Source organism: Aptenodytes forsteri, unplaced genomic scaffold (assembly GCF_000699145.1).
Source record: "Aptenodytes forsteri isolate BGI_AS27 unplaced genomic scaffold, ASM69914v1 Scaffold62, whole genome shotgun sequence".
Classification (NCBI taxonomy): domain Eukaryota; kingdom Metazoa; phylum Chordata; class Aves; order Sphenisciformes; family Spheniscidae; genus Aptenodytes; species Aptenodytes forsteri.
The window spans coordinates 2,593,755-2,596,614 of NW_008794595.1; positions in this window are offsets into that span (position 1 = coordinate 2,593,755).

Consider the following 2,860-nt stretch of genomic DNA (forward strand, 5'->3'; position numbering starts at 1 on the left):
ACTCCATTCACCACAACTCTCTGGGCCCGGCCGTCCAGCCAGTTTTTTACCCAGTGAAGAGTACGCCCATCCAAGCCATGAGCAGCCAGTTTCTCCAGGAGAATGCTGTGGGAAACGGTGTCAAAGGCTTTACTAAAGTGCAGGTAGGCAACATCCACAGCCTTTCCTTCATCCACTAGGCGGGTCACCTTGTCATAGAAGGAGATCGGGTTAGTCAAGCAGGACCTGCCTTCCATGAACCCGTGCTGACTGGGCCTGATCACCTGGTTGTCCTGTACATGCCGTGTGATGGCACTCAAGATGATTCGCTCCATAACCTTCCCTGGCACTGAAGTCACACTGACAGGCCTGTAGTTCCCCAGATCCTCCTTCTGGCCCTTCTTGTAGATGGGTGTCACATTTGCTAACCTCCAGTCAACTGGGACCTCCCCAGTTAGCCAGGACTGCTGATAAATGATTGAAAGTGGCTTGGTGAGCACTTCCACCAGCTCCCTTGGTACCCTTGGGTGGATCCCATCCAGCTCCATAGACTTGTGTGTGTGTAAGCGGTGTAGCAGGTCGCTAACCATTTCCCCTTGGATTATGGGGGCTTCATTCTGCTCCCCGTCCCTGTCTTTCAGCTCAGGGGGCTGGGTACCTGGAGAACAACTGGTCTGACTATTCCTCCCTCTGCACAATGTGGGGCTTGGGCTCTTGTCTCTCTTTGCAAAGGTCCTATCTTCTTTTCATCCTCTCTGATGCTACTGTATGCTCAGCTCCTCTGTGTTCCTTCAGCTGGTTGCTCACCTGGTGACTTGACCAGGGCCCACTTCCAGCAGGTGACACTGCTGTAGCCCCAGCTGTGTTCTCAGGGAGGAGCACCCAGCACTCTTTGCATCCTGGGACCTGTATGGCTGCATCCTCCTTCCAAGTTCTGTCTGGAGGTGGGCTTCTCACAAATGCATCTCCTAGCTTCAACTTCCCATACTAGGGAGACAGATCGCATGTTATGCACATGACTGTAGACAGTCACTGCACAAATATAGCTTGACTGCAACCCCTTTTGAACTGTGTTGGTCTTCATTACATGACTACATGCAGCAGCTTGCCATTGTGTGGCAAAAGGGACCTCAGATTTCTGCTGTGTGGCCTCCTGCCCCTTTTCCCCCTGTCTTCTCTTCTCATCCCTCTAGTCTGTTCATAGCCCTTGCCTCTAGGAATGAACCAAGTTCGTGTAGGCAAGGACACTTTTGTTTTCAGAATCGCTATGTGTTTTATTGTTGAAGTTTAATGACAGTGAGTAAGATACGGGCATGCTGGGAGAGAAAAGAAGTCTCAGTCCATACTAGCATGAAGAATTGAATTCCACTGCGTTTAAATGGTTGCAACTGTATGTTTCCTAATTTTCTATGCGCCTTGCCAGAGATCTCAGGCTATTACTTGCAAAAGCCTTGAGAACTCACAGTAAGAGCAATGGGATATGCATTTTTGCATATGAAGGGCTATTCATTGCAAGTACTTTGAACAAACCAGATCCAGAATGCCACAGATTAGGCAACCAAAATCAGCGGGTATTTTGAAATGTACTCTCTGTGTGGAGCAGCCCCTCATCTACAACAACAGTAAAATAACTTGCTTTGTGAGACAGATGTGTGCACTATAGTGAGGAAAACTCCTAAGAGAATTCATAGCTCTGTCTTCAGAACAATGTGTAATAAATCAGTTTGAGGGCCACACACTGAGTAACAAAGGGAAAACAGTACTGAATTGTTGTTCATTAAGTGAGCATCATTTATCTGATGCACCAAAGGAGGCAGGAGTGCTGCTGAATAAAAAGCCTGTGATTATATAATGATGCTACAGCTTATTCTAAGGATCAGTGAAGGAAGAACATGACTTCCATGGTATAAACTCTAGTATTAGTACATTATGGCGAGCTTAAGCTAGACATAAACTTCCCACCACAGTTATCATCAGGAAAGTTTTTGCCTTTTTGCTGAATGCAGACCAACCCCAGAAGGTCTCATACCACTTCCTCAATATACAGCACAGCAACACCCTGCACTGTCGTTTTTTTAGCTGTCGTTTCAGAGTTACATCACTAATTGTTTAACAGCCTTCCCTGCTCACCACCACTTCCCTGTTCATTTTTCCATTCTTCATGCTTTAATGACCTTAATTCCTCTGAGGAAGATGATGACAGTGATGAAAACATAACTGTTCGGAAGGAGGCAGTAAGATCATCAGGCTTGTCAGCTGGAGGAGATACTGGCTTTCTGGGGGCTAGCATTTGTGGCTTTGTGTCTGTCAAACTTGGTCACTTTTATGAGGCTGAAAGCCTGACCTTAATCTTTTCTGCCTTCTTGCTGCCTATTTCTGAATGGTTACTTTTTCATCATTGTCATCATCTTTCTCTAACTTGAGTGAATTTGAGTTATCTATCAAGGATGAAGGATGGAAAAAGGAGGTAATGATGACAGTTAGCAATCTATGACAGATCACACTGAAACATCTCAGCTGCCAAAAAGCCAGCATCTCCTCCAGTTGATGATTCTGCTTCTGACTCTTCACCTTCCACACCATATATACACTGTCCTCGTGTATTTAAATTGTACTTAAGTCCCTGTATGCATCTCCCTTCTATTACATTTTTTCTTGCAGGAAAAATTGCTTTGCTGTCTGCTGACTTGCAATCACTGCACTTTTTAGGAACACAGCCTTCATGGATGGAGTATCTAGAAGGATAACTGCTTTGTGACGTTGGGGTAGATGAAAATAGTGTTACACTAGTATTTATCACCAACCTCCTAAGTCTGCTGATACAAGGAAGTAATTAATCCTTTGTGACTTCAGGCAAAGTGGACCAGTTCAGTTTAATCCA